Source organism: Chanos chanos, chromosome 5, assembly GCF_902362185.1.
Source record: "Chanos chanos chromosome 5, fChaCha1.1, whole genome shotgun sequence".
Taxonomy (NCBI): Eukaryota; Metazoa; Chordata; class Actinopteri; order Gonorynchiformes; family Chanidae; genus Chanos; species Chanos chanos.
Window position 1 is genome coordinate 34,976,517 of NC_044499.1, and position 7,841 is coordinate 34,984,357.

Here is a 7,841-nt window from a genome sequence, read left to right on the forward strand (position 1 = left end):
TCACTTTGCTGACTAAAAATACAAAGAAACTAAGAGTTGTGGTGAAAAGGTATCTAACCCTTTCACAAAGCAAGAGACATATAAGAGATAACATATATCTGGAGTCTGTTTGAAGTGAAAAGGACTTTTAGGATCTTGGGAGCCAATGTCATTAAGAGTGAAGTGAACTGCCCTTGCCTTAAACTCTACTCCTTCCAGTTCTAGCTAAGTATAGACACAAATTGTCAAAAATTCATGAGAGTGAGGGACCTTAGATTTGAAAATGAAAATAGCCAAAAAAAATTATCAACTGAACTGCTAATTGTTTGATTACGAGTGTAGTAATCACTGATGCATACATTCATACATAGCTGTGCACTTTAGATATAAACTCACATAAACAAGATGTATACTCTTGTAGTCCTGTCCTACTGCAGAGAAAAAAAACGTGCATGGTCTCTCCTGCGTGTTGCCCAGGTCAGATCAACAGCACAACTAACTACTTTAGAAAGCTTTTGTCTTCCACTGTGCTGATTCAAAGGACCTCCAATGAACACTTCCTCCACATGAATGAAAGGCAAAAACTTACACTTAAGTGGCAGGTCAGCAACAGAACACCTGTATTTGCCTTTATTTCTATGTGCAAACATAGAACACAACATACGTTTATATTCATTTCCCACCAAGGGGAAAAACTGAACATATTAAACATGATACAAACAGGATTTGTAGAACTATGCCATTACAGCACTACTACTCCAATAGAAACTATTTAAACACCTGCACAGCATTCTCCTTTTTCTTTAAGCTGTAATCATCAGTACATTTGTACAAAAGCCACAGCAATTTAATGTGATCTTCTGCTCCTATACCAGATGAGATATGCCTTCAGAAGACAAATGCTATTTAAAAAAATCTGTTTGGTGTGTAGTATTTAAGAGAGTGTACAAATAACATGTTGTTTCGATGGAATTAATGCTCTCAGGTCTTTTCCCCCCCTCCATTCCACAGAACATTTATGTGTTTAATGAATAAAACCACGAATCACCATGTCCCCTAGGGAGAAACTTTAGCTTCCCATCCACAGTCAGTTTACATCACTGACTCTTGGTTGTTGGACTCAAGGGATTTACAATATTGAAAAGTATACCTCCATAAACTCAAGGGTTACAAATGTACTACATCCTTTACTTGAAACTGTTACAAGTCAAAAATACTGGGTTAATATAAATCCATGGACCACCGATAGTCAAACATTTCAATACAGATACAATCCCTACTTACCCACAGCAAATAACTCTACAACATTAAGATCACAAGACATTTAGTTACATCACAATAGAAGACTTAGGAAAAACACAGGCTACTTGCAGTGATGTCTGTCATGTGGAAGACATATTAGGTGTTAAAATCCAACCACCTTGTCTTGGAACGATCTTTATCTTCCATAACGCTCCAGAACAGGTTTGCTTGAAGTTTTGTTAATTGTTAGCTTGTATTTCTCATTATTTTTCTTTAAACATAGTATGTGTGTCCTCTGACTTGGCTCATGTATGCTTGTGCAATTTTCAAAGATTTTCATGTCTACCTCTTGATGGGACTGGTTTAACCACACAGCTCGATGGGAACATTCTTAAGCATGCCCCTGCCACTGTAAATCAAAAACCATCTTAAATTACCATAGTAATTACACAGACCACTTTGTGAAAGGGTGAGTAGTCAACCAAGTGTCAAATATTCACTAACAAATCATTTTCGAAGGCACAAAGTGGACACAGGGAAATGACCACAGTGGACACAAATTTGTCAAGTCACATTTTCTTGAAAAGCATTCTCAATTCTCAGATCTCTAACTTGCTAATGAGAGCAATGTACTTTATCACAGCAAGTTTTACTGCGGGTAGCTCTTTTAACGTGTCTGGCTACATCAAAAGAAACTAACACTGGCGACATAACTGAAGGCTGACTTGGAAGAGGGACCAACCTGTTCGTTTTCTTTGGTGTAAAAACGTCTTTTACTTCGCTGATTTAAGGTTTAAACAACTCTGCTGTGATACATCAGAATTACTGAAAGACACCAATAGGCAGTATAAAGAAATGTGTCAACAAGCCAGCCAGTTATACATTCCTTAAAACATCAACCAGCTTACTGATTTAATGCTGTGCTGGCGTAACACAAAGGGGGGGCTGACAAAGACGGAACCTGTAGGCATAGGAGCTTGCAGCACCTGAGATATTGATTAGTTGTGTGGTGTCCATAACTAGCTAGAACAACCGCGGTCTTGCTACAACGGCAGGCTACCTAGCTAGCCACCATAAATATCAAGAGGCGTCCATGATGAAACGTCTATTTCTGTGACTTGCTAACAGTTAACCCATTCAAATACACACATGCTGCAACATCAAATTCAGCTAATATTTAAACTAGAGGCTTCAGCGTTGAAGCATAACAAACTGTATGAGCGTAAAGCCTCAAAGTACTCGGCGGTCGAGTTAAAATGATACCTGTGTGTTCTTCAGACAAAGGGTTTTCAGCAAGACACAACATGAGGGCAATAGCTCGCCAGACATATAGCTAGCTTGCTGAGGTTGGCTAGCTTGCTAACATTAGCCAGCTAACATTTGTTAGCTTTCTCGTTTTAAAAGTATAGAAAAATTCCTGTACTAGATCCGCATTGGTGGATACTTACCCCACTTCCAGACCCCGATCCCACGAATGTTTAAGTACACTCCATAGATCCAAATGATGAAGGTAAAATTAATATTAACGACCCCAAATTGTTGAACTACACAAATCAATCAACGTGCTCCACACAAATCCAGAGGCAAGGGGAGGAAAGGCCAATTCACTGGACCGCAGCCATCACACGTTGAGATCCCTTTGAAAATTGAAAAATACCGGCTGCGTTGAACATTTCACGTTCAGTTTCAAACCCGGTTTGAACTTAAGCAGGTGACTGCAGATTTCCGTATCGTAAATCCCGATAATCACCCAGATTAAATACCGGTTTGATTCCTCGCCTTGCTTTCGTTGAATCTCTAATATATCTTAATGGCTGTTTGCATCTTTCAATGCCGAGAGATTGATACAATGTAACCAGCAAGCAGAACGAGCTGCCTGTAAGACTCGGGAGCAAGACTCGGGAGCACTTGGATTGGAAGCGCGGCTGAGTAGGAATAAAATACGGAACTGGAGTGTTAGGGTTCCAGGGAATGATAGAGATAGGAGATAATGATGCTTGCATAAAAAATGTTATTAATACTTTTGAATAAGGTGAAGTATATCTGGCATCAAAGTTTTACTTGCATGTAAAAATCTGTGTGTTTTTTTTTTATTTTTATAGCTGTTTTTATTTATCAGAGAAGTTAACTCTCTCTCTCTCTCTCTCTCTTTCTCTCTCTCTCTCTCTCTTTCTCTCTCATGTTAAAGAGGGAGAAAAAAGGGTTTAAGTAAAAGCAGGTTTAAAAAAATGTCTAATGGGGCAAAAACACTAGACAAACATTTGTTCAGCTCCTACTGTAGAGCCATCACAGGCTGTTGGGTTAAATCAACAGTCTAAGTACATGAACACTAAAAAAAAAAAAAAACTCCCACTCTGGAATGACTCACAAACAGACTTTCTGCTTTCATAGTACATGGCAATAGTAACTTTCCTTCTGCAAACACAAATGTTAGAGCTACTTTTAAAGGATATAAATTGTGGCTTATCTCTATAATATCACTGGAGCTCACATAACCTTTCTTCACAGCATTTATCATAATCTTTTTTCAGTTCTGAAGCTCATCTCCCATGCTTATTCTACACAGTACTAGACAGCAAGATACATATAGATCATACCTACATCTATATTGTTTAAAAAAAAAAACACCTGTGTAAACACCTGTACATGTTGTCTCGGGTATTCAGAAAATCCTTTCAGGCGACTGGCTAGTGGAGATCCACCCTTGGACCAGTGGTTAAAGGACCTTGTCTGCAGCGTGTTCATGAATAGATGATAGGACTTTCAGCCTAACTCTAAATAGCCCCCTTTACATTGGAGCTTCATCACCAGGATCAAATGTGCCAGTCCCTATCAGTCACTGTGCTGCCGCAAGGAGAAGTGGGTGTCAAAAGAAGATGAATGTTATGAAGCTCAGTAAGTGGACCTCTAGAACAGTTATGACTGGAACAGGTAGACATCCACTCAAGGAGACATGAAGAGCGCTGTTAGGCATTTGGCTATGCTGGCTTACCTTGACTTGATCCAACGAGGAAAGTTCAAGTCCGCTGCATGTCAACACTTGTTATATGCACTCGGAGGAGAACAAATACAACACTGTTAGAATTCAAATCCTAAAATGTATCTTTCCATTGCATGATAGAGGTGCTGGTATTCATGGATATTTTATTTCATGGGAAAAAGTGAGATGGGAAGGTTTGGGGAAAAAATTCATTGTACTTGGAAGTTCTAACTGAATTACAATTTGTGCTAAACTATTTAAAGATTTGTGCAGAATTATGCAATTCCTCAGAGCAATATTGTATGTTTCTCAAATCCAGGGTGTCTGGCATATAATGGAGACTAATCCTAACCATAATCAACATACGACACTTTCCTGGCAAAGGTATTTAAAAAATTACTGATACATCTATAGATAAATGTATAGTCAGGAATACTTTGAATAACAAGATCAAAAAGATACCAAGCCTCACTCTTTGAAAACTGACCTGAAACACCAACCACAATTGTAACAGAATCTATCTGATAGAGTCATACCAGTTTGGATATACTGAACAATTAAAACAGATGCTGATAATGCAAAACCAAGACTGTCCTGTTCATGACAAATTCAGATGTAACTAATATCAGATTTTTCACATTTTCTCTAAGCTATTCTGTTTTGTACAGAGCAGAGAAATACCACTAATTGCAAAAGGTAATTGCACTTGACATTATGAGGGGACTCTGACCACTGGCTGGGATCCATGCCAGAGTCAGGACCACAACGGCTGAAATCGCTGACAAAATATATGTCAGAAAAAAGCCAAGGCATAATTTTTATCAAAGCAGTAAGTGATTTGTCAAATGTTATTACACAAGGAGATGCGTGTCCATTGTGCAGAAGTTACCAGGACTGGGTTGCTGTATTTTTTAGTTGGGTTCCTCTAGATAGGTTCTTACATCTGACAGTGTATCCTGCACTCAAAGAAATAAACATAATAATTTGCCAGATAGGCATGAAAAATAAACGATTTAATGAACGTTGAAAAAATATCTGTGAGGCGACACAAAATGTAAAGAGAGAAGCAACACTGGAAAAAGACGTACTGATTACACAAGTCATCTGTAGGAAAATTCTCCTTTGAAATCGTACAAATCATTGCATGTATTAACCACTGTTTCTGTTGTTACTGTTGTCTGTTTTCATTCTGTGTCTATTGGTAATTTTTCTTTCTCAAACAAGAGATCAAAGTATAAAAGGATTAAACGATTTAAATGTTTTGTTATTTTCATTTGATCCAAGAACACCACAGCACATTCAGGATTCGCGTTTGGCATGGTAAACTTGGTGTAATTAAAGAACAGGGCCAATTCTTGTCGTAGTATCTCCCTTTGCTCTTTATTAGCCTAGAACAAATTTAAACTGGAGACTTGTTTTTTTCACGTTTTCTGGTAAATATTGTTCCACATGAATTGTTTACATCTCTGAAATGTTCTGGAGTCAAATGAACAATGGAGATGTTTGTTCTTTATTGAGAACCTAGTGAGACAGATGATAAATACACCCCTTGCTAATGTTGGCTGAATCTTTAATATAACACATATTTAGGTATCAAATTTGAATGCATTGATAGTGGTGTGTTTGCCTCTGAATAATAGGTATCAAATCCAAAGTTATGGCTCAGATTTGGTTTCTACTTGTCATTACCAGCTGTATTTTTGAAAAGGCAATAGACAGAGGCTTTTGTTATCAGAGAAACCAGCAACCAGCAGCCAGTGAGAGGCAACCAGCCCTTAAGACAGGCAAACATGTCATGCTATTTGTCATACAGCACAGGAAGATAACCCTTTATGTTTACTCTGCTTTTGTGGTAGTCGTGGTGCGAGGGGGGGTGATGGTGGTGGTGGGGATTGAGGCATTCCAAGCTGGTTGCCTGGGCAACAAGGATATGATAATGTTGCTTTGAAGTGACAGGGGGAATCATCTCGGTAGCACTCAGAGGCGGAGGGGACAAGGGGAGGCCAGGGGAAACTGAATTAATGGGATAATTTTCACACACAGAGCGAGGGTGGCTGTTGGGCCCAACACTCCATCTTCTCATCTCCTCTACTGCTCTCATGCTGACTTAACATGCTCATCCACATGGAAACAGCTTCCATTTTGAAGGAAGGCTCTGTCTTTTTTTTTCTTTTTTTCTTCCAAAGCTATACAGCAGAGCGCACAGCATGGAAACTGGTATTGCTGTAGATACACGCTACATGTCGGAGGCTTCAAACTGTGCCTGTCAAACACGCCAGGCCAAAGCCCAAATTAACAAGCTCTGTCAGTAACATACTCTTCCATTGCTTGCAGTTGTAAATCAGTCATTATGTGTGACAGATCTACGAGTTTGATTCATGACAGCAATGCCTCTGATGCGTGAATGTGACACAGCATGCCTTGTGGGTAAAATGGAATCAGATAAATCACATGCTTATTAAAGGAACATTCTAGATCACCTGTAAGTGAATATGTGTATGCGTGTTTTTCTCTGTCCTTCTCATCCCATTTTTTGATCCATGTTTGTGCCACAACAAAAGAACTAAAGCAGAATTTACATTCTCATTTTGTTTTCCCTTTTTCTGGTCCGGCTGGCGCCTGCTATGCTAATTAATCAGTAATTCTAATGAGCTGTAGGAGAACAAATATCTGAGAGACTAATGAATTGGGATAAAGGGAGCGCAGGCTCTTGATTTCTTTCGGCCTTTATACAATCTGTACAGCATTATCATGGAAAACCAACACATTTCATGGTGGAACCTTTTCTCCTGCTCTTTATACACTGCAGATGTTCTCTTCTGTTATGTTTCCCATCCAATTTGACAGAGAAAAGAAACAAGAGGCCATGATGACAGCAGATACTGCATGTGATTTGAAATGAGAAAAGCCAAGCATGAGGACTGAATCACAACAGAGCCATAGCACGCCTCAAATACATATCAATTAGCTATGATGTCACAAACAAACCAGGAGTGCCCTTGAGTGTCCAGTATCCTTGATCAAGAATAACCTTTTTTTTTTTTAAGTGTCCACAGGTGCACAGACACAGACCCACACACACACACACACACACGCACACACACACACACACAAATTCTGCTTGTATCACATGCATACACAAACCCCTTAATTAACCTTGTTTGGCTGAAATCCTGAATTGATCTTAAAATTTCCATGGAAAGTCAGACCTTCCCAAGGTAGAGGCAGAGATAAAACAGACTGAGAATCATATGAGACAGTGAGCAAGCATAGATAATGGTGGCTGATGCTTCGCTTCAGAAACATCTGCCACAGTACATTCTTCAATTACTGCCCACACAGTAATACACCCAAGCATGAACAGAAGTCTCCTGCTTGGTTTGATATCATGACACACTAGTCCTGTTTTGGTTACTTGGACCATGAAAGGAAGCAAGCCATGGAGTGTGTGTTGCTGCAATAAAGCAAGCGGTCCCACACCACATCCATCATACTTTCAGTAATCCCCCATAATAAATGTCCACAGAAGTCTGCAGGGAACCCACTTAAGTGATTAAACTGAGAGTTCCTTCTGTAGCTTTGCGATGCAAAGGACATCTCCATGAAGGAGCCATGTGTTCTCTTTTACATGTGGAAGGTG